The following is a 25,669-nucleotide window of genomic DNA, read 5'->3' as shown; positions in this document are numbered from 1 at the left end:
AGTTTAAGCCCATTCTCTGTTATGTTAATAAATTGGCATGTTATGACTTGATTCACAGAAAAGAGAATATAAAGACCAAGAGTTAAAAGATTCCTAACTTGAACTGACATTGCTTTATATTTTGTAGAAAATATAGTATTAGAAGTACCACATGCATTTATTCAGATCCACACATCAGTGGTATTGGTTGTTTTCGTTAACTGAGTGATTATTGCCAAGTGGTAGGAAATTTGCATATAATATTTTTCTTTCTAATAAAAACTCTGAAATTTGGAGTTTTATTAATAATAAAAAATCTATTATTTTCATGTATGGGTGAGAAAGTTGATTTTTATGTGTTTAAGTTACTTCCTATGTTAACTTGCTAGTGCGACCATAACAAAATAGCATGACTGTGTGGCTTAAAACAATAGAAGTTTATTTTCCCAGTTTTGGAACCTGGATGTCCAAGACGGAAGTGTCAGCAGTTTGCTCCTGAGGACTTTTCCTTGACATGCATATTGCTGTCTTTTTGATATGTTCTCTCTTAAACTTCGGCTGGGTGCGTACATCCTTTGTATCTCTTTCTCTTCTGATAAGACAGTAAGTCTTATGAGATGATTTCACCCTTGTGACTTCATTTAATTTCAGTTACTTCTGCAAAGTCCCTATCTTCAAATCCAGTCATATTGCATGGCACTGGAGTTTAGGGCTTCAACGTATTAATATGATGGAAACAATTCAGTCTGGAATTTGCTAAATATCACACTGGGAATAAGTGGAAGATGAGTAATTTGAATTCAGTTCTTTTCATCTTCAAAGTTTAGATTCCCATACTGTATTCTCCATAATGTAAACTTGCATTGGATTCAGAGTAATGGGTATAAAGCTAAAATACTTTGATATATTTGAAGAGTTAAATGCAGTCATTACAACAAATGAAGAAAATTTTTCAATTTATCTGGTAGTTTTTAAGTTCTCAGTACTTTTAAAAAGATTTCTTATATGTAATAAAGAAACCCAAGCAGGAATATGCTGATCAATCCTAGTTATGAAATGTACCTGCATGTTGAACATTCATCTATCGGAAGCTTTTGAAGTTCACTATTTTGAACTGGTTATGTAATATTGCTCCCAATATATATTTTCAAAAATGACAATCTAGTTGCTCTTGTCACTTAGTATAACTAAAAGGTGGAAAGTTTGAAGTAAAATTCTTATTACCAGTGGTTAATAAACTGTGTTTCATAAGAACGTAGAAAACAGGGGTTTCTTTAGAATTGTGCTGTCTTCTTGGGGTAAGCTTACAATACAACTGGTCTGTTTAAAGTAGAAAGATAGCCTTTTAGAACTCTGATTATTAAACTCCAACCTGCTCTAGGCCTGGATAGCCCATTGCCACATGTACATAAAGCAATAGTGAAAATCTGTGAAATTTTCCATAGAGTTCAGAGAGTTTTGAGTTTTAATCACAACTCTTTAAATATTGGTTATTCATAAGGAGACCTATAAAGTGTCACTGAATACTGAAAAATCCATATACTTATTAAAGTATTATAGTGGGCTTTTGGACACAAAGAAATTTAATTCCCTATTCTCATATTACCATGTTCCCAGAAAGCGACATACAGTTTCTAAGTCCCAAATTGTAAGAATAATGAAAGAAAGTAACTATTCATCTAATATGAAATTATATCCCCTAGCATGGTTCCTGGAGCATAGTAAATGCTTGACTTAATCAATAGTAAGTGAACATAGTTATTATGATAGTTTACAATTTTCAATTTGATTTTGTAACTATTTAGTTAAGGTCTGCGGAGAAGGCAATGGCACCTGACTCCAGTACTCTTGCCTGAAAAATCCCATGGATGGAGGAGCCTGGTAGGCTGCAGTCCATGAGGTCACTAAGAGTCGGACACGACTGAGCGACTTCACTTTCACTTTTCATTTTCATGCATTGGAGAAGGAAATGACAACCCACTCCAGTGTTCTTGCCTGGAGATTCCCAGGGATGGGGGAGCCTGGTGGGCTGCCGTCTATGGAGTCGCACGGAGTCAGACACGACTGAAGTGACTTAGCAGCAGCACCAGCAGTTAAGGTCTGTCTCCATCTCTTGAGGCAAGTCCCATGGGTTTACAGTTTTTTTTTTTTTTTTTTTGCATAGCACACTCTTGGTATTTGATATAGAGAAGGTCCAATAAATGACTGTTAAATAATGAGTTAATTAATGATTGAATTTTTTATTTGCATATTATATTTGTAAAATTCCAAGTCAAGTGACTTAGAGAAGAGGAAGAAAAAAACAAGGTACATATCTTGCTATTCAGTAATTGTTTCTATTGCTTATCAACAGACTGGAAACACTATCCAATAATGGAACAGATGATATTAAGTTTAAGAACAGCTAAGTTGATTCATTACCTTTGATGTGTTTCTTGTGTCTAGTTTCAGCTCAAAGAATGGGAAACTGCAGTTTAAAGATTCTTGCTGTTTCTTATGAACTTTGTCATGCATTAATTTTCTTGTATCTTATGCAACATCTGCAATAATTTGTGGTCAGAGAATTTTCAGGTTGACTTAGTGTGCCATTGTATTAAAAGGACAACTTCAGAGAAAAACAATAATGTCTTTTCAAAGATAGCTTTTAATTCATTCAATAATTATGTGCCAGGAAATAGCTACTAAGTTCTTGCAAAATATTTGTGAACAATACAAATTCCTGCCCTTGTAGGTAACAGGGTAAAATATACATACACAAATAAAATAGACTATTTAAAGATGCCAACTACTATGAAAAAATAAAATGACCAGAAGAGGTCAAACAGGTTTGGGCTGAGTAAATATAAGACAGAGAATAGTAACTCTTTCTGTGAAACTGAGATGTGAGTGAAATAGTTGGGAGCTGAGAAAGTCAAAGAATGTTTGAAGAAAGTCTATTCTAAGCAGAGAGAATGGCTACAACAAGACATAAAATAAAGACAGCAAGGAAGACAGAAGGGTTTCAGAGTAATAAATGGTAAAAGTAGAATAGGTGTAATCACACAATCAGATAGATTACATTTTAAATGCTGAATGCTATAATCTAATTCTATAAGCTAGTAAATATTGGCTTCCAATTATGCTGTTATCTCTTTAGGGCATTTGCTATTACTTATTGTATTGCTAGTGCATGTCATTGTAGCTGCCACAGAGTAGACGAAACTGAAAGAAGAATCAATCACTAGGATACTGATTATGTAATTTTGTGCCAAAAACAAAACCTGATTTCTAAAACTGATATTCTAAAATATCAAATATTTTATTCATTAATAAGCTCTTTTTGTATTAATACATTTTGATGGCTATGGCTTTGTCACTTTTGTAGGAAATATCTCAGAGATATTATGGGTAGAACAATAGAGGAAAAGATTCCCATACAGCTCTACACACACACACACACACAAAAGAGAGAGTGAGAGAGAGAGAGAGACAGAGATGGAGGGAGAGAGAGAGCAAGTGAGAGGAGGTTTTGTCAATTTTTAAGTACAGTCCCTCTTTGTATTGGCAAGGGATTGGTTCCAGAGCCTAGCCAAGATGAAAAAAAATCTGCAGACGTTCAAGTCTCATAATCAACCCTCTCTATTTGCATCCACAAGTTCAACTAACTTTGAATCATAACATAGGTAGTACATGATCCAGGGCTTGTTGTGTCTGAGGATAGGGAGGGCTAACTGTACAGATTTGGTTTTAAAAATCACAGTCTGTCTTTGTTTATCTTCAACTAGGTTTTTGAAAATGATATAACTAAAATCCAATCCAACTTGTTTGGAAGCTTCAATTATCACCCTCAATTTTATTCTCCCAAAGTAAAAGAGAAACATCTTCGTGCATTACTGGAAATATATCCCATGCCCATCATAACTGGGAGCCAAAAGCTGATTGGCTATATATGTATATGTAATTGGTAAGTTGAAACACTAATCTGATATATGGGTAGATATTTTTGTTAAAATATGAAACATTTTCATAATTGCAATTTTCCTAGGGCCAACTATACATTTCTCCATACATAGATAGCAATAGGATTTACATATTTGAGAAAAAGATAGATTCATGAGCAAGTTTAACTCAACTTTACAATATTAAAAATTGTAGCATAACTGAAAAAGTGTTTTCTATGAGATTAGATAATGTTATGGTGACTTGGGAAATTATAGCATTTCAGAGTTTTTTTGTACTTAGATTTCCTCAGATATGAAAGTGATATATGTTTTTTAACTTATTATTTTACATTGGTATATAGTTGATTACCAATGTGATAGTGCCAGGTGTAGAGCAAAGTGATTCAGTTATATTATACATATGCATGTATATCGTTGTTGTTGTTAAGTTGCCCGGTCATATCTGACTCTGTGATCCCATGGACTGCAACATGCCAGGCCTCCCTGCCCCTCACCATCTCCTGAGTTTACTCAAGTTCATGTTCACTGCATTGGTGATGCCGGCCAGCCATTTCATCCTCTGATGCCCTCTTCTATTTCTGCCCTCAATCTTTCCCAGCATCAGGGATTTTTCCAATGAGTTGTCTGTTTGCATAAGATGAACAAAATACAGGGACTTCAGCTTCAGCATCAATCCTTCCAGTGAATATTCAGGGTTTATCTCCTTTAAGATTAACTGCTTTGATCTCCTTCCTGGCCAGGGGACTTCCAGGAGTCTTCTCCAGCACCACAGTTGGAAGGCGTCAATTCCTTGGCATTCTGCCTTCTTTATGGTCCAGATCTCACAACCGTGTGTGACCCCTGGAACGATCATAACCTTGACTATAGGGACCTTTGTCGGCAGAGTAATGCCTCTGCTTTCAACACACTTTCTAGGTTTGTCATTGCTTCCCTGCCAAGAAACCACTATCTTCTGATTTCATGGCTGCAGTTACCATCCGCAGTGATTTTGGAGTCCAAGAAGAGGAAATCCATCAGTACTTCCACCTTTCCCCCTCTGTTTGCTGTGCAGTAATGGGACCATATGTCATGATCTTATTATTATTTTTTTTAATATTTAGTCTTAAGGCAGCTTTTCACTTTCCTCCTTTATCCTTATCAAGAGGCTCTTTCGTTCCTCTTCGCTTTCTGCCATTAGAGTGGTATCATCCACATATCTGAGGCTCTTGATGTTTCTCCTGCCTATCTTGATTCCAGCTTGTAACTCATCCAGCCCAGCAATATATACATGTATACATTCTTTCTCAAATTCTTTTCCCCATTTAGATGGTTATATAATATTGAGCAGAGTTCACTGTGTTATAATAGTAAGACTTTGTTGGCTATCCATTTTAAATATAGCAGTGTATACATGTCAATTGGAGAAGGAAATGGCAAAGCACTCCAGTATGCTTGCCTGGAAAATCCCATGGACCGAGGAGCCTGGTGGGCTACAGTCCACGGGGTCACAAAGAGTCGGACACGTCTGAGAGACTAACACATACATGTCAATCCTGCAGTCCATAATTATCCTTTCCTTCCACCCTTCCTCTCTGGTAGCCATAAATTCCTTCCCTATGGCTATCATTCTTTTTCTGTTTTGTAGGTAAATTAATCTGTATAATTTATTTTTAGATTCTGTTTGTAAGAGAAATATCATATAATATTTCTTTAACTGAGTATGACAGTCACAAGGTCCATTCCTTTTGCTGTAAATGACATTATTTCATTCTTAATATTCTATTGATTCCATTGTTTACATGTACCATGTCTTTATCCATTCCTCTGTCAATTAATATTTAGGTTGTTTCCAAGTCTTGGCTATTGTAAACAGTGCTGCAATGAGCACTGGGGTTTATGTATCCTTTCAGACCATGTTTTTCTTCAGATATATGCCCAGGAGCAGAATTCCAGGATCATATGGTAGCTCAATTTTCAGGTTGAAAGAACCTCCATACTGTTCTCCATAGGGCTGTACCAATTTACATTTCCGATAACAATATAGGAGGGTTCTTTTCTCCCCACACTATCTCCATCATTTGTGATTTTTTTTTTTTTTTGATGGTAACTTTCTATTCTGTTCCATTGATCTATATTTCTATCTTTGTGCCAGTTCCATACCAATAACTTTGTAGCATAATCTGAAATCAGGGAGCCTAATTCCTCCAGCTCTATTTTGCTTTCTCAAGATTGCTTTGCTATTCAGGATCTTTTGTGTTAACACACAAATTTTAATATTTTTAGTTCTAGTTCTGTGAAAAATGTCATTGGTGATTTGACTGGGATTGCATTGAATCTGTAGATCACTTTGGATAGTACAGACATTTTGACACCAATGATTCTTCCAATCCAAGAACATCATATATCTTTCCATCTGTGTTGTCTTTTCTTTTAATTAGTGTCTTACAGTTTTCAGAGTACAAGTTTTTGCTTCCACAGATATCTTTACTCCTAGTATTTTATTCTTTGAGATGTGATGGTAAATGAGAATCTCCTTCATTGCTCTTTTTGATCTTTCGTTCTTAGTGCATAGAAATGCAACAGATTTCTGTGTATTAATTTTGTATACTGCAACTTTACCAAATTTATTGGTGAGTTTTAGTAGTTTTCTGGTAGCATCTTTAGGATTTTCTATGTATAGTATCATGCCATCTGCAAACTGTGACAGTTTAACTTCTTTTCCAATCTTATATTATTTATTTCTTTTCCTTCTCTGATTGCTATAGCTAGGACTTCCAAAAATATGTTAAGTAAAAGTGGTGAATGTATATCCTTGTCTTGTTCCTGATAATAGAGAAAATGCTTTTAGCTCTTCAGCATAGAGTATGATGTTAGCTGTAGGTGTGTTGTATATTGCCTTTATCATGTTGAGGTATGTTCATTCTATGCCCAATTTTTAGAGAGTTTTTAATCATAAACGTGTGTTGAATCTTGTCAAAAGCTTTTTCTGCATTTAGTGAGATAATCATATGGTTTGTAATTACTCAGTTTGTTGGTATGGCATATCACACTGATTGATCTGTAGATATTGAAAAATCTTTGCATCCCTGGGATAAATATCACTTGTGATCAGTGATCATAGTTGGTGTATGATGCCTTTAATGTGTTGTTAAATTCAGATTGCTAGTATTTTGTCGATAATATTTCCACCTATAGACATCCATTATATTGTTAAATATTAATATATTATTTATTTATAATTAATTGTGCATATAATAAGATTATATATCATAAATATAACAAACAATAAATTATTCATTAATACACCAATATTTGATTAATATTAATATGTATTAATATAATAAATGTTATAGCATTATAGCACAATTATTTGTTAATATAATGCAATCAATATAATTTAAGTTAATATGCTAATTAATTAATATTGATATTATATAATGTTTATCATAATTATGATAAATATTGTATAAATACTGTATTAGTAAATTGCTATTAATAAATAAATCCACTGATATTGAATCGTAATTTTATTTTCTTGTGGTATATTTCTCAGAATTTTGTAGCAAGGTGATAGTTGCCTCATAGAATGAATTTATGAGTTTTCCTTCCTCTGCAATTTTTTGAAACAGTTTCAGAAAGATAAGTAATAGCTCCTCTCTAAATGTTTGATAGAATTCACCTTTAGAGTCATCAGTTCCTGGACTTTTGTTTGTTGTAAGATTTTTAATCATAATTTGTTATTGGTTTGTTCATATTTTCTATTTCTTTCTGGTTAAGTCTTGGAAGGTTGTACATTTCTAAGAATTATCCATTTCTTCCACATTGTCCATTGTTTTGACTTACAGTCACATGTAGTAGTCTCTTATTATCCTTTGTATTTGATAAGCCTGGCTCAAGACTTATCAATTCCATTTATATTTTTAAACAACCAGTTTTTAATTTCATTAATCTTTGCTATTGTTTCCTTTCTTTCTATTTCATTTATTACTGCTTTGTTTTTTAATGATTTACTTACTTCTACTAGCTTTAGGTTTTTTGGTCTTATTTTCTAATTTATTTGGGTAAACAGTTAAGTTGTTTGAAATTTTTCTTGTTTCCTAAGGTAAACTAAATTGTTAGTCACTCAGTTGTGTCTGACTCTTTGAGAGCCCAGGGGCTGTAGCCCACAAGGCTCCTCTGTCCATGGGATTCTCCAGGCAAGAATATTGAAGCGGGTTACCATTCCCTTTTCCAGGGGGGTCTTCCCAACCCAGAGGTCGAACCGGGGTCTCCCATATTGCAGGTAGATTCCTTACCACCCAAGCCACCAGAGAAGCCCCAAGGTAAGATTGTGCTGTTATAAACTTGCCTCTTAGAATTGTTTTTGCTGAGTCCCATAGTTTTTGTATCATTGCACTTTCATTTTAATTTGTTTCTAAGTATTTTTTAAATTTCCTCTTTGATTTCTTCAGTGATCCATTGGTTGTTTAGTAACATATTGTTTAGCCTCCATGTGTTTCTGTTTTTTACAAATTTTTTTTTTTTTGCCTGCAGTTGATTTCTAATCTCATAGGACTGTGGTCAGAAAAGATGCTTAAAATGATTTCAGCTTTCTTAAAATTTACCAAGCCTCACTTTGTGGCCCAGAATGTAGTCATATCTGGATATATGACTGTGTTCTGTGTTCACTTGGAAATAAATTGTATTCTGTTGTTTTTGGATGGAATGCTCTTTAAATATGATTAAATTGTTTTGGTCTAATCTGTCATCTAAGTCCTGAGTTTTCTTATTGATTTTCTGTCGGGATGAGCTATCCTTTCATGAAAATGGGATATTAAGTTTCCTCATCATTGTGGTGTTACTGTTGATTTCTCCCTTTATGGTTGTTAGTATTTGCCTTATGTATTGAGGTGCTCCTATGTTGGGTGCACATATATTTACACTTGCTATTTCTTCTTTTTGGGTTAAAGTTTTGATAATTCTGTAACATCTTTCTTTGTCTCTTGTAACAGTCTTTATTTTAAAGTCTATTTTGTCTGACATGAGTATTGCTACTCCAGCTTTCTTTTGATGTGCATTTGAATGAAATATCTTTTTTTTTCTCATGCCCTTAGTTTGATTTTTAGTCTGTAGATGTCCCTGGGTCTGAATTGAATCTCTTATAGACAACATATACATATATGTGCATATATATACATATCTATCTATATCTATATCTATATGCATGTGTGTGTGTGTATACACATATATTTCTCATTCTGTAACCAAATAGTCATTCCATGTCTTCTTTTGTTTGGAACATTTAATCCATTTACATTTAAGGTAATTATGGGCAGGTCTGCTTGTGTGTTCCTCTTGCCTTTTTCTTAATTGTTTTGAATTTGTTTTTGTAGGTCTTTTTTCTTCCCTTCTTCTGTTCTCTTCTCTTGTGGTTTGATGACCATCTTTAGAGTTGTGTTTGGGTTGCTTTTTCCTTTTTCTGTGTGTATTTATTGTATCTTTGGGGTCTGTTCCCATGAGGCTGTGTTATAATAGTCTATACATGAAAAAGCTTGTTTTAAGTTGCTGGTCTCTTTCCGACCTAGAGGAGTTGTTTTAGCATTCATTACAAAGTTGATCTGGTTGTGTGAATTTTCTTAGCTTTTACTTGTCTGTAATTAAAAAAAAAAAAAAAATTCCATCAAATCTGAATGAGAAGCTTACTGGGTAGAATATTCTTGGTTGTAACTTGTTCCCTTTCACCATTTTAACCATATTGTGCTACTTCATTTTGGCCTGCAGAGTTGCCACTGAGAAATCAGCCAATAACCTTATGTGAGTTTCTCTGTATATTACTTGTCATTTTTCACTTGTTGCTTTTAATATTTTTCCCTTGGCTTTAATTTTTGTCAATTTGATTATTATGCATCTCAGCATTTTCATCCTTGAATTTATCCTGTCTGGGATTCTGCATTTTCTGGACTTGGGTGACTATTTTCTTCCTCTCATTAGGGAAATTTTCAACTATTATCTTTTCAAATATTTTCTCACGTCTTTTCTCTCTTCTCCTTCTGGGATCCCTATAAAGTGAATGTTGATGCATTTATTATTTTCTCAGAGGTGCTTAGACTGCTTTCATTTTTTTTCATCCCTTTTCTTTCTTTCCTCCTGTGGCAGTGATTTCCACCATTCTGTCTTTGAGGTCACTTACTGTTCTGCCTGTTAATCTAGTATTGATTCCTTCTAGTAGATTTTTTCATTTTAGTTATTACATTATTAATTTGTTTGTTTTTTTCTTTAGTTCTTCTAGATATTTGTTAAAAATTTCTTGCATCTTCTCAATCCTTTCCTCCATTCTTTTCCCAAGATCCCGGTCATCTTCACTAACACTATTCTGAATTAATTTGCTTAAGGTTGCTTATCTCTACTTCCTACTGTTTTCTGTGATTGTGATTGGTTTTCATTTTGGAGATTGTGGGATTACAGTTCTTGCTTCTGATCATAGTCCTTGCTCTTACTCTTCTGATGGACAAAAGGCCTGTGCAAGTTTCCTGTTGGGAGGAAATGGCTGTGAGGAAAACTGGGTCTTGCCCTCAGTAAATCATTAATCCAGTTTTCTGCTGATGGGTGGGGCTGTGCTCCATCCCTTTAAGTTTTTCAGCCTGAGCTGGCTCAGTACTGGAGTCTACAGGCTCTGCTGCTGCTGCTGCTGCTAAGTCATTTCTGTGGTGTCCGACTCTGTGCGACCCCATAGGCGTCAGCCCACCAGGCTCCCCCGTCCCTGGGATTCTCCAGGCAAGAACACTGGAGTGGGTTGCCATTTCCTTCTCCAACGCATGAAAGTGAAAGTGAAGTCTCTCAGTCGTTTCTGACTCTTAGCGACCCCATGGACCTCAGCCTACCAGGCTTCTCTATCCATGGGATTTTACAGGCAAGAGTACTTGAGTGGAGTGCCATTGCCTTCTCCTCTACAGGCTCTATCTTCCCTGGTAGCTCAGAGGTTAAGGTGTCTGCCTGAAATGTGGGAGACCTGGGTTCAATCCCTGGGTCGGGAAGATCCCCTGGAGAAGGAAATGGCAACCCACTCTAGTATTCCTGCCTGGAGAATCCCATGGACAAAGGAGCCTGGTGGGCTACAGTCCACAGGGTCACAAAGAGTCAGACACGACTGAGAGAATTCACTATTCACTACAGGCTGTATGATAGGGCTAAAGGTGACCTGCTAAAATGACTTCAGCCATGAAATTAAAAGATGCATGCACCTTGTAAGAAAATCTACTACAATTCTAGGCAGCATTTAAAAAGCGGACATTACATTGCAGTCAAAGCTATGGTTTTTATAGTAGTCACATACGAATGTGAGAACTGAAGATAAAGAAGGCTGGGTACCAAAGAATTGAACTATCAGCCCTGTGGTGTTAGAGAAGATTCTTGACAGTCCCTTGGCCTGCAAGGAGATCCAACCAGTCCATGCTAAAGGAAATCAACCCTGAATATTCAATGGAAGGACTGAAGATATAATACTTTAGCCACCTGATATAAGGAGCTGACTCACTGGAAAGACCCTGGTGCTGGAAAAAATTGGGAGTAGGAGGAGAAGAGGGTGACAGAGGATGAGATAATTGTATGGTATCATTGAATGAATGGACATGAGTTTGAGAAAACTCTGGGAGGTAATGAAGGATGGAGAAGCCTGGTGTGTTGCAGTTCATGAGATTGCAAAGAGTAGGGCACCGACTGGGTGACTGAACAACAAGGAATCTTGTCGATCTAGACATAATGCTGTGACATTTTAATTTGTCTATCTTCTGTGATTGTGGTTTTCTTTCCACAGGCTGTCAGATTACAATTCTTCTTGCTCCTACTGTCTGCCCTCTAGTGGATGAGACTATCTAAGAGGCTTGTACAAGTTTCCAGATTTTGGGGGGGGGGGGGGGTGGAGAGAGGGGAGGGCTGGTGTTGGGTAGGGCTGATTGTCCCACTTTTCATACTGTTATGCTGTTCATGGGGTTCTCAAGGCAAGAATACTGAAGTGGTTTGCCATTCCCTTCTCCAGTGAACAACATTTTTATCAGAACACTCCACCATGACCCATACGTCTTGGGGGGCCCTACATGGCATGGCTCATAGTTTCATTGAGTTAGACAAGACCATGGCCCATGTGATTATATTGGTTAGATTTCTGTGATTGTGGCTTTCAGACTCTCTGCCCTCTGATGGAGAAGGATAAGAGGCTTATGGAAACTTCCTGATGGGAGAGACTGAATGAGGAGGAAACTGGGTCTTGTTCTAATGGGAGAGGCCATGCTCAGTAAAGCTTTAATCTAATTTTTTGTTGATGGGTGGAGCTGTGTTTTCTCCCTGCTATTTGCCTGGGGCCAAACTATAGTGGAGGTACTGAAGATAATGGTGACCTCCTTCAAAAGATTCCATGCATGTATTGCTACACTCAGTGCTGCCAACACTTCAGCAGGCCACCACCAACCCACCCCTCTGCCAGAGACTCCTGGACACTCACAGACAAGTTGAAAAAGCAACTTGGACAATAAAAGATGAACTCACCAGGACAGTAATGCCCAATATGCTACTGGAGATCAGCAGAGAAATAACTCCAGAAAGATGAAGAGACGGAACCAAAGCAAAAACAACACCTAGTTGTGGTTGTGACTAGTGATGGAAGTAAGATCCAAAGGTATAAAGAGAAATATTGCATATGAACCTTGAATGTTAGGTCCAATTCAAGGCAAATTGAAAGTGGTCAAACAGGAGATGGCAAGAATGAACATTGACATTTTAGGAATCAGCAAACTAAAATGGACTGGAATTGGTGAATTTAACTCAGATGACCATTATATCTACTTCTGTGGGCAAGAATCCCTTAATAGAAATGGAGTAGCCATCATAGTCAACAAAAGAGGCTGAAAAGCAGTACTTGGATACAGCCTCAAAAATGACAGAATGATCTCTGTTTCCAAGTCAAACCATTCAATATCACAGTAATCCAAGTGTATGCCCCTACCAGTAATGCTGAGGAAGCTGAAGTTGAATGGTTTTATGAAGACCTACAAGACCTTTTAGAACTAACACCCAAAAATGTCATCCTTTTCATTATACAGGACTGGAATGCAAAAGTAGTAAGTCAAGAAACACTTGGACTAACAAGCAAATTTGTTCTTGGAGTATAGAATGAAGCAGGGCAAAGGCTAATAGAGTTTTGTCAAGAGAACACACTGGTCATAGCAAAGACCTCCTTCCAACAACATAAGAGAAGACTCTACACATGGACATCACAAGATGGTCAATACCAAAATCATAAGGATTATATTCCTCACAGCCAAAGGTGGAGAACCTCTATACAGTCAGCAAAAACAAGATTGAGACCTGACTGTGGCTCAGATCATGAACTCCTTATTGCCAAATTCAGACTTAAATTGAAGAAAGTAGGGAAAACCACTAGACCATTCAGGTATGAGGTAAATCAAATCCCTTACAACTATACAGTAGAAGTAACAAATAGATTCAAGGGATTATATCTGATAGACAGACTGCCTGACACTCTATGGAAGGAGGTTCGTGACACTGTACAGAAAACAGGGAGCAAGACAATCCCCAAGAAAAAGAAATACAAACAGGCAAAATGGCTGTAAGAGGAGGCCTTAACAAAAGCTGTGAAAGGAAAAGAAGCAAAAAGCAAAGGAGAAAAGAAAAAACATACCCATTTGAATGTAGAGTTCCAAAGAACAGCAAGGAGAGATAAGAAAGCCTTCCTCAGTGATCAGTGCAAAGAAATAGAGGAAAACAATAGAATGGGAAAGACTAGAGATCTCCTCAAGTAAATTAGAGATACCAAGGGAACATTTCATGCAAAGGTAGTCACAGTAATGCACAAAAATGGAATGGGCCTAACAGAAGCAGAAGGTATTAAGAAGAGGTGGAAAGAATACACAGAAGAACTGTACAAAAAAGATCTTCATGACCCAAATAATCACAATGGTGTGATCACTCACCTAGAGCCAGACATCCTGGAATGTGAAGTCAAATGGGCCTTAGAAAGCATCACTAGGAGCAAAGCTAGTAGAGGTGATGGAATTCCAGTTGAGCTATTTCATTTCTAAAAGGTGATGCTGTGAAAGTGCTGCACTCAACATCAGTAAATTTGGAAAACTCAGAAGTTGTCACAGGACTGGAAGAGGTCAGTTTTCATTCCAATCCCAAAGAAAGATAATGACAAAGAATGCTCAAACTACCACACAATTGCACTCATCACACACACTAGTAAAATAATACTTAAAATTCTCCAAGTCAAGCTTCACAAATACATGAACCGTGAACTTCCAGATGTTCAAGCTAGTTTTAGAAAAGGCAGAGGAACCAGAGATCAAATTACCAACATCTGTTGGATCACTGAAAAAGCAAGAGAGTTCCAGAAAAACATCTATTTCTGCTTTATTGACTACAGCAAAACCTTTAACTGTGTGGATCACAATATATTAAAAAATTCTGAAAGAGATGGGAATACCAGACCACCTGATGTTCTTCTTGAGAAATCTGTACACTGGTCAAGAAGAAACAGTCAGAACTGGACATGGAAGAGCAGACAAATAGGAAGAGGAGTGTGCCAAAGCTGCGTATTATTGCCACCTTGCTTATTTAACTTATATGCAGAGTACATCATGAGAAACGCTGGGCTGGAGGAAGCATATGCTGGCATCAAGATTGCCAGGAGAAATATCAATCACCTCAAATATGCAGATGATAGCCCCCTTATGGTAGAAACTGAAGAAGAACTAAGAGCCTCTTGATGAAAGTGAAAGAGGAGAGTGAAAAAGTTGGCTTAAAGCACAACATTGAGAAAAGTTAAGATCATGGCATCCTGTCCCATCACTTCATGGCAAATAGATGGGGAAACAGTTAGAGAGTTTCTTTTTCTGGGCCCCCAAATCATTGCAGATGGTGACTGCTGCCATAAAATTAAAAGATGCTTTCCCCTTGGAAGGAAAGTTATGACCAACTAGACAGCATATTAAAAGGCAGAGACATTACTTTACCAACAAAGGTACGTCTAGTCAAGGCTATGGTTTTACCAGTAGTCATGTATGGATGTGAGAGTTGGACTATAAAGAAGGCTGAGCATGGAAGAATTGATGCCTTTGAACTGTGGTGTTAGAGAATACTCTTCAGAGTCCCTTGAACTGCAAGGGGATCCAACCAGTCCATCCTAAAGGAGATCAGTCCTGAGTGTTCATTGGAAGGACTGATGTTGAAGCTGAAACTCCAATATTTTGGCCACCTGATGTGAAGAACTGACTCATCGGAAAAGACCCTGATGCTGGGAAAGATTGAAGGCAGGAGGAGAAGGGGATGACAGAGGATAAGTTGATTGGATGGCATCACTGATTCTATGAACATGAGTTTGAATAATTTCCTAGAGTTGGTGATGGAAAGGAACACCCATCATGTTGCCGTCCATGGCATCACCAAGAACTGGACATGACTCAGTGACTCAACTGACTGAATGAATCAGCCTGTATGCTCCTCTGCTGTGTCTACTCAGGCCAAACAAACAAGGAGAGAGCACAGCCTGACTCATTAGTAAATAAGTGGATTAAAGTTTTACTGTACACAGCCCAGCCAACCATAGGGACAGTCAGTTCAGTTCAGCTCAGTTGCTCAGTCGTGTCCAACTCTTTGTGACCCCATGGACTACACCAGCACACCAGGCCTCCCTGCCCACCACCAAATCCTGAGGTTTGCTCAAACTCATGTCCAATGAGTAGTGATGCCATCCAACCATCTCATCCTCTATCATCCCCTTCTCCTCCTGCCTTCAAACTTTCCCAGCATCAGGGTCTTTTCAAATGAGTCAACTCTTCACATCAGGTGGCCAAAATATTGGAGTTTCAGCTTCAACATCAGTCCTTCCAATGAACACTCAGGACTGATCTCCTTTAGGATGGACTGTTTGGATCCTCTTGTAGTCCAAGGGCCTCTCAAGAGTCTTCTCCAACACCACAGTTCAAAAGCATCAATTCCTTGGCGCTCAACTTTCTTTATAGTCCAACTGTCACATCCATACATAGCTTTGACTAGATGAATTTCTGTCAGCAAAGTAATGTCTCTACTTTTTAATATGCTGTCAAGTTTGATCATAATTTTTCTTCCAAGGAGGAAGTGTCTTTTAATTTCATGGCTGCAGGCACCATCTGCAGTGATTTTGGAGTCCAAAAACATAAAGTTTCTCACTGTTTCCATTGTTTCCTCATCTATTTGCCTTGAAGTGATGGAACCAGATGCCATGATCTTAGTTTTCTGAATGTTGAGCTTTTCACCACTTTTTCACTCTTCTTTTTCACTTTCATCAAGAGGCTCTTTAGTTCTTCTTCACTTTCTGCCATAAGGGTGGTGTCATCTGCATATCTGAGGTGACTGATATTTCTCCCAGCAATCTTGGTTCTAGCTTTGCTTCATCCAGCCCAGCGATTCTCGTGATGTACCCTTTATATAAGTTAAATAAGCAGGGTGACAATATACAGCCTTGACGTACTCCTTTCCTGATTTGGAACCAGTCTGTATTTCCATATCAAGTTCTGACTGTTGCTTCTTGGCCTACATACAGATTTCTTGGGAGGCAGGTCAGGTGATTTGGTATTCCCATCTTTTTAAGGATTTTTTAGTTTGTTGTGATCCTCACAGTCAAAGGCTTTGGTATTGTCAAGAAAAGTGGATGCTTTCTGGAGCTCTCTTCTTTTTTGATGATCCAACAGATGTTGGCAATTTTATCTCTGGTTCCTCTGCCTTTTATAAATCCAGCTTGAGCATCTGGAAGTTCACTGTTCACGTAATTTTCAAGCCTGGCTTGGAGAATTTTGAGTATTACTTTGCTCATGTGTGAGATGAGTGTAATTGTGCAGTAGTCTGGGCATTCTTTGTCATTGCTTTTCTCTGGGGTTAGAATGAAAACTGACCTTTTCCAGTCCTGTGGTCACTGCTGAGTTTTCCAAATTTACTGGCATATCATGTGCAACACTTTATCACCATCATCTTTTAGGATGTGAAATAGTTCAACTGGAATTCCATCACCTCCACTAGCTTTGTTCCTAGTGATGCTTGCTAAGGCCCACTTGACTTCACATTCCAGGATGTCTGGCTCTAGGTGAGTGATCACACCATTGTGATTATCTGGGTCATGAAGATCTTTTTTTATACAGTTCTTCTGTGTATTCTTTCCACCTCTTCTTAATATCTTCTGCTTCTGTTAGGTCCATTCCATTTTTGTGCTTTATTGTGTCTGTCTTTGCATGAAATGTTCCCTTGGTATCTCTAATTTACTTGAGGAGATTCCTAGTCTTTCCCATTCTATTGTTTCCTCTATTTCTTTTTCACTTACCACTGAGGAAGGCTTTCTTATCTCTCCTTGCTGTTCTTTGGAACCCTGCATTCAAATGGGTATATCTTTCCTTTTCTCCTTTGCCTTTTGCTTCTTTTCTTTACACAGATATTTTTAAGGCCTCCTCAGGTAACTATTTTGTCTTTTTGCATTTCTTTTTCTTTGGGATACTCTTGATCCCTGCCTCCTGTACAATGTCACAAACCTCAGTCCATAGGGCTTCAGGCACTCTATCAGATCTAATCCCTTGAATCTATTTGTCACTTCCCCTGTATATTTGTAAGTGATTTGATTTAGGTTGTACCTGAATGTTCTAGTGGTTTTCCCTACTTTCTTCGATTTAAGTCTGAATTTGGCAATAAGCAGTTCATGATCTGAGCCACAGATAGCTCCCAGTCTTGTTTTTACTGAATGTATAGAGACTCTCAATCTTTAGCTGCAAAGAATATAATCAATGTGATTTCTGTATTGACCATCTTGTGATGTCCATGTGTAGAGTCTTTGCTTACATTGTTGGAAGAGGGTGTTTGTTATTACCTGTGTGTTCTCTTGGCTAAAATATGTTACCCTTTGACCTGTTATTTTTTGTACTCCAAGGCCAGATTTGCCAGTTCCTCCTGGTATCTCTTGACTTCTTACTTGTGCTTTCTAGTCCCCTATAATGAAAATAACATCTTTTTGGGATGTTAGTTCTAGAAGGTCTTGTAGGTCTTCATTGAACTGTTCAGCTTCAGCTTCTTCAGGATTATTGGTCAGAGCACAGACTTGGATTAAGGTGGTATTGAATGGTTTGCCTTGGAAACAAACAGAGTTCATTCTGTCATTTTTGAGATTGCATCCAAATACTGCATTTCAGGCTCTTGTTGACTATTATGGCTACTCCATTTCTTCTAAGGAATTCTTGCCACAGTTAGACAAAATGGTCATCTGAGTTAAATTCACCCATTCCAATTCATTTTAGTTCGATGATTCTTAAATTGTCAGTATTTACTTTTGCCATCTCCTGTTTGACCACTTCCATTTTGCCTTGATTTGTGGACCTATCATTCCAGGTTCCTATGCAATATTGCTCTTTACAGCATTGGACTTTACTTCCATCACCAGTCACATCTACAGCTACAGTGTTTTTGCTTTGGCTCAATCTCTTCATTCTTTCTGGAGTTATTTCTCTACTGATCTCCAGTAGCATTTTGGGCACCTACCGACCTGGAGAGTCCATTTCAGTGTTCTGTCTTTTTGCCTTTTCACACTATTCATGGAATTATCATGACATAATACTAAAGTGGTTTGCCATTCCTTTCTCCAGTGGATCAAGTTTTGTCATCACTCTCCACCATGACCCCTCTGTCTTGGGTGGCCCTTCAGGGCATGGCTCATAGTTTCACTGAGTTAGACAAGGCTGTGGTGCATATGATCAAATTAGTTAGTTTTCTGTAATTGTGGTTTTTATTGTGTCTGCCTTCTGATGGAGTAGGATAAGAGGCTTATGGAAGCTCCCTGATGGGAGAGATTGACTGAGGGGGAAACTGTTCTTGTTCTCATGGCTGGGGCCATGCTCAGTAAATCTTTAATCCAATTTTCTGTTGATGGACCTGGTGTGTTCCCTCCCTGTTGTTTGACCTGAGGCAAAATTATGGTGGAGGTGATGCAGAATAATGATCACCTCCTTCAAAGTCCCAGCAGGCTACTACTGACCAATGCCTCTGCAAGAGCTTCCTGGACATGCATGGGCAAGTCTGGGTCAGTCTCTTGTGGGATCACTACTCCTTTCTCCTGGGTCCTGGTGCATGCAAGCTTTTGTTTGTGTCCTCAAAGAGTCTGTTTCCTCAGTCCTGTGTAAGTTCTGGTGGCTCTGTGGTGGGGTTAATGGCAACCTCCTCCAAGAGGGCTTATGCCATACCCAGGTCTACTGCACCCAGAGCCCCTGCTCCTGCAGCAGGCCACTGCTGACCTGCACTTCCACAGGAGACACTCAAACACAGCTCTGGCTCAGTCTCCGTGGGGTCTCTGGGTACAGGTGCGCACAAGGTTTGTCTGAGCCCTCTAAGTGTCTCTGGTGGTTATGGGGTTTGATTCTAAATGAGATTTCTTCCCTCCTACCATCTTGCTGGGGCTTCTCTTTTGCCCTTGGATGTGGGGTATCTTTCTTTGTTGGGATCCAACATTCTTCTGTCAATGGTTGTTACATACAGGCTATTTAGTGGGGGTAATTTCAGACTCCAGGATAGCTCATGCCAATGAGTACTTCCCAGAACTGCTGCTGCCAGTGTCTTTGTCTGCATAGTGAGACATAGCCACTCTCTATCTTAGAAGGAGGTGCTCCAACACCAGCAGGCAGGTCTAGTCCATTCTCTATGCGGGCAATTCTTTTTTTCCCCTGGGTTCTGGGTTGCACATTACCCTTTGTGTGCCCTCCAAGAGTGGATTTTCTATTTCCCCCAGTCCTGTGGAAGTTCTGCAGTCAAATCCTGCTGGCCCTCAAAACCAGACTCTCTGGGGCACTGCTCCTCCTCCTATGACCAACCCCCCTCCCCAGTCTAGAGAGGCTGTTGTAGGGCTTAGAACTTGCACTCCCTTTGGAGAAACTCTGTGGTACAGTTATTCTGTGGTCTATGGGTTGCCCACTTGGTGGATATGGTAATGATTTAGTCTCTGTTGCAGTGCTCTCACTATCTTGACATAGCTTCTCCTTTGTCCTTGGATGTAGGATATCTTTCCTGGTAGGTTCCAGCATTTCTTTGTCAAGGGTTGTTGAGCAGTTAGTTGTGACTCCAGTGTTGTAAAAGTTGTAAGCAAACATCCTTTTACTCTGCTATCTCAAGCTAATTTCCAAAGTGATATATTTTTTAAAGAATTTTTTTTTTTTGCCACAAGTTACACTATTCCTTTTTAAAACATAAAAGAAATATGCATTTACTTATTACACTTGTGTATATGTCTATGTGTCATAAAATTGTTTAAATATTCATGCATCTCTGCATTCAAACTTTATAGTATAATTAAACATCTATAATTTACTTAGGGTTATAATGTTTTCACCTCTGAATTGTGAGTACTATAAGATTAGGAGATTGCTACACTAATTATTCTTGTTCTTAAATAGTAAGATAATTACTACAGGAATATTCTATTCAAAATGAAAATTGGATCCACCCTCTGGCAAACTTAAATTAAGAATCTTTTCCTTTCATTTTTGAAAGATGTTCTTCTTTTATCCTATTTAAATGCATATTTTATTGTTAGAAATAGCAACTCCATTAATAGGAGACTCCACGTTAGGTAAGGAATTAATCAATGTGGCTATATTACTTGTAACCAAATTTTGAAATTATTCCATGTACAAATAATAGTTCCAATAGATACTGATTCTGCTGACTTCGCTCAGCCAAATATACACATTAGGGTAGGCAATCAGAACAGCATTAGCTAGATTGAAAGTTATTAACACATTTGAAATAATAGAAGATCCAAACCATGAAGGACATCAATATTTTGCTGAACAATTATTATTATTTTTTACTGAACTACTGCCCATGAACCCGAGGCTAAACTGAACATTCCTTGGTTAAAGTCCCACTGTACACTGAACACATTTTTATAAAATACCTTTAATGTTTGTTGCAACTCATTTTGATTCTGTGTCTGTTTGCCCTTAAGGACAGTAACTATATATTACTCATCGTTGTTTTGTTATTGCTGTTTAGTTGCCAAGTCGTGTCCGACTCCTTGCGACTGGATGGACTGCAGTCCACCAGGCTCCCCTGTCTATGGAATTCTCCAGGCAAGAATACGTGAGTGGGTTGCCATTTCCTTGTCCTCAGTAGGTATCTCCAATTCCGGAAAAATCCCTGGCACACAAAATGTACTTCAAATAATGTTTGTTTATTTAATTAATTAATCTGTGTTTTTAAAATAAGTTATTTGTTTCTTTTCTATATAACCCAGTCTATGATTACATAAGGACATTTTATTAGCCAATATAATATTATTATCCAAAAAGACAAACTCCAAAAGCTTAGTGGTATAATAAACAGGTAGGCACATACGCACACATGCACACACACACACACACACACACACACATACATTACAGCTCAGAAACTCTCATGGGGTTGAATGCCATAGTTGCATTACTTATGAGAGTGCCATATAGCACATTTGGCTCCAAGTCTTCTGTGGTGAGAAAACAAGGAGATAGATAAGCCACAATGATTCCTAACAGGTTTTAATTACTTCTGGTCCCGTTTATTTGAGACATATCAGTCATAGAATTCCTGCCTCACTGTAAGGGAAACTGATCATGATAAAACACTGTATTGATATTTAGTTATCACAAATGGTTTCTGGCATAGTCTTTTTCTTTATTGGCTTCAGAAGTGTCCTCCCAAAGAGACTGCAAGCATCAAGGATAAAGATACACAATTTTGTCTTTGTATATTTCCTGAAGTAACATAATAATGTGGTAAGTATCTAACATGGCTTGTATTTTCAAACTTATTTTTTTGAAAGTGTTTTTTTCCCCCAAAAAACTGTACTAATCACTGTAAATATCCACTTGTATATTTTTCATGTAAGAATTAAGTGGGGATATTAGAAAGTTCTTATTGGTTGATGTTATTAAAACTGTGGTGTTTCTTTGAGGGGGAGGAAGGAGTTGTTAAGATGTAGGTAAGATGTGCACATCAGAATTCCTTGAGGTGATTTTCTAGGTGTACTTCACCCTCGGAAAGTAATGTGTTTGGGGCACCGTCATGGGGAATAATTATTTTTTTAAGTTATTTTAATTATTGTTTGAACTCCCGTGTCTGAGAATAATTGGCAAACCCTCTAAATTTTGAAGAATTAAACAATTTTAACAGTTTAGGAATTGCTTTGACATCCTTACCAAACTTTTGGAACATGGAAAATCAGAAAATCATGTGAATGATTTATTTATGTGAATGACTACATTTGGTATTTTGATGCCTCAGGTTAATCATGATTTTACTTTCTCTATTCAGAGAGTCAAGAACAAAACAAATTGTTTTATTGTATTAACTCTTTTAGTATGATTCTAAGTGGTATTGATTCATTTTCTATATAATCTGGATTGTGTGCCAGAAAATTTGGCTTGCTTCTAAATCAAAACTACATCACATGCCTCAGCCTCTTTTGTGGTTATTTATGAATTATCTTCAATGCAGGGAAAAGTTATGTATACCACTTTCAACATCTGGATCAAAAGCAAACAAAGAAACAGAAAACACATTCAGGTTTTTCCTATCCCTCTCAGTTTAGCTTGTATAAAAAAAGTACTAAAGTTATATTAAATATGAGAGTCCTATTAAATGGAAAAAGTCTGCAACCCTGAATAATGAATTTGGGGAGATTCCTCACCAAGAGTACCTGCATTACTCTGGACCATGGAGGAGAAGTAAAATTTCAGGACCAAGTCATTGAGTTTTGAAGTTTATTTGTCCCATCAGTTGGTATTATCTAAACCCTTAATCGAATTGATTTACTTATTTTAGACAATCACTAGTAAAATATATCTTCTAAGTATTAAACCTTGCAGTTTTTAAAACCTGTACATTCTTTTAAGAATGTGTCTTGTGGGCTCTGTGGCATTAAATTTCATTAGGTTTCCACTGCTACATCTTCCCTTGAAAGTACGAGTATCTAAATATGTGTAATCTAAATGACATTCATTTTTTCAGTTACAAATTGTTAACTCTGTACTCCCAGGAAATGAATATAGGTTTATCTGCATTCAATAGATACATATACATATACACACATGCACAGAGACTTGCACACAACTGATTCTATCTTCATCATATAATTAATTATAAAATGAGTTGAAGACACAGCATCAATTGTGCTTGCGCCAATTTGTAATCATTTGTATAGAATAGCAATGCTCACCTTTTCCACTGGGACATACATAGCTGATAAAAGTCACATAAATCTTATGTTCCCAATGGTTATGACATAACTAAGAGAGACTGCTGGTTATGCACATTTCAGTAGCTTTAATTTCATTCATTTCCCTTCCTCTCAAGAAACCATATGAATCAGTCTGACATTGGAGCAATGGCCTCTGAAATGTTCTAATCAAGTAAATCACTTACTTTTTAAAATAAATCCCTCAAAAATTAATTATCTTAACTATGATTAATTAAAAATTAATTATGGGGGGGGGGCAGTCCGAAGATGGTGGAGGAATAGGATGGGGAGCCCACTTTCTCCCCCACAAATTCATTGAAAGATCATTTGAATGCTGAGCGAATTCCACAAATCAACTTCTGAACATTGGTGAACACCAGGTACCCAGAAAGGCAGCCCATTGTCTTCAAAAGGAGGTAGGACAAAATACAAAAGATAAAAAGGGAGACAAAAGAGTTAGGGACAGAGACCCATACAGGGAGGGAGTCTTAAAAGAGGAGAAGTTTCCAAACACCAGAAAACCCTCTCACCAGTGGGTCTGTGGGGAGTTTTGGAATCTCAGAGGGCAACATAACTTGAAGGAAAAAATAAATAAATAAAACCCATAGATTACATGCCTAACTGCAACTCCCAGTGGAGAAGTAGCCCAGAAGCTCACATCTGCCACCAGCAAGCAGAGGCTGAACAGGAAATTGTGGGCTGCATTGCTTAGGGTAAGGACCGGCCTGAATGCCCTGAAGGCAATCTGAAGTAGCTAATGTGAGATAGCAACCCAAACTGTGGGATAGCCAGAGAGGAAAAAAAAAAGGAGAGAGAGAGAACTTTCCTGCTTTAGCTCTAACCTAAGGCACTGCTGGCCCGCTCACAGAACAAAGGACTGAGCGAATAACAAAGGAGAGTTAGCAGGCTGCAGACCAGCACATCCCCCACTGGAGGATGGGAGGTAGATGGGCAACAGCCAGAGCCGGAAGGCAAGGGGCAAACTCAGCCCCAGAGATGGCATCCCCTACCAGTTGCTAACCAAGTCTTCCTGGGATCCTGGACAGTTGACATCTGCCAGGAGGGTCACAGCCAGAGATCAGCTCCTCAGAAGAGACACGGCACACCTGAGATGGTGCTCCTGCTGCACACCCAGGAAACCAAGTGGCCGGGACTGGGGAGGTGATAAGATGCACTGCACTTGGGGAGAGTGCCCTCACCAAGCATCTGGTCACCTGAGCTCCTCAGACCTGGGAAGGGCACAAAACACAGGCCCAACCAAGCCTGCGCCTTTGTGAAGTACCTGAAACCTGAACCTGAGCGGCATAAATCTGGGAAGTGCACGCAACCCAGGGCCCGCCTCAGACAGTTCCCCTGCAGAGCAATCTGGAGCCTGAGCAGTGTAGTCTGGGAAAGCACACACGCTGTGAGCGGGGGCAAACCCAGTGTGACCCAGACTCTGAGAGCACTCCCCATGCACGCCAGTGATATTTGTTTGCAGCGTCCCTTCCTCCCCACAGCACAACTGAACAAGTGAGCCTAAATAAATGACCACCTTCACCCCCTTGTGTCAGAGGGGAAGTTAGATACTGAAGAGACTTGCAAACAGAGGAAACCAAAATAAACAAAGAAGAGGGAACAGCTTTGGAAGTGACAGGTGCAACAGATTAAATCCCTGTAGTTAGCACTGGCTACATTGGAAGGGACGTATAGACTTTGAGAAGAAGTGTAAGGTGGAACAAGGAACTACCTGAAACTGAACCTCCATACACTTCCCTCAACAGCTCCAGAGAAATTCTTAGATATATTTTACTATTATCCTTTTTTAATTTTTTAAAATTTTAAGTCCTTTATTACTCCTTTAATTTTCATTTTTAAAACCTACTATTATCTTGAAAAAAAAACCCTATTTTTAAAGCAAATTTCATATTTTTAATATAACATTTGTGATTTTGTTTTGTTTTTTTAATATTCTATTTTTGAGAGTCTAACCTCTACTCTAGATGTTTAATCTGGGTGTCTTATCATCAGTGCTGTATGGATGGAGAAGTCTTGAGGCTACTATAAGAATAAGACTGAAAGCCAGAGGCAGCAACAGAAAACTCCTGACTCTGGGGACCGTTAATTGACAAAAGCTCATCCAAAATCCTCCCTACCTACAATGAAACCAAGTTCCACCCAAGAGCCAACAAGTTATAGAGCAAGACATAACAAGCTAATTCTCCAACAAAGCAGGAACATAACCCTGAGCAGAAAAATACAGGTGGCCAAAAGTAACACCAAACCCATAGACACCTCAAAACTCACTACTGGACACCTCATTGCACTCCAGAGAGAAGAGATCCACTTTCACCCACCAGAACACCTACTCATGCTTCCCTAAACAGGAAACCTTGACAAGCCACTCATACAACCCCACCCATAAGGAGGAACCTACACAATAAAGAGAAACCACAATTTTCAGCATACAGAAAGGCCACCCCAAACACAGCAACCTAAACAAAATGAAAAGGCAGAGAAA

The sequence above is a fragment of the Cervus elaphus genome, chromosome 20 (genome assembly GCF_910594005.1).
Source record: "Cervus elaphus chromosome 20, mCerEla1.1, whole genome shotgun sequence".
Classification (NCBI taxonomy): domain Eukaryota; kingdom Metazoa; phylum Chordata; class Mammalia; order Artiodactyla; family Cervidae; genus Cervus; species Cervus elaphus.
This window is presented reverse-complemented; position numbering follows the sequence as displayed.